We start from the raw sequence: 289 nt of genomic DNA on the forward strand, positions 1-289 counted from the left end.
GACGAACCCAAATCAAACGCTCAATGGACAACAGTCCGTAGTTTGGCTCTCATTGACTGCCTTCAAGAGCAGGCTCATCTCGGTGATCGAGCTGATAACGGCTTCAAACCAGTGGCTTGGAATGCAGCCATTGATCGATTGAAACTTCAGTTTCCACCCGGTTTCACCCTTTCTCAACTAAAAAATCATTGGACAGTGGTAAGTTTTTTATTCTACACTCTTTCAAAGACTAGTTTATCTTCAAGCTTACATTTTAACTTTTGCACCAATATAGATGCACGGATATGAA

Source organism: Melampsora larici-populina (assembly GCF_000204055.1).
Source record: "Melampsora larici-populina 98AG31 unplaced genomic scaffold MELLAscaffold_9, whole genome shotgun sequence".
NCBI lineage: Eukaryota > Fungi > Basidiomycota > Pucciniomycetes > Pucciniales > Melampsoraceae > Melampsora > Melampsora laricis-populina.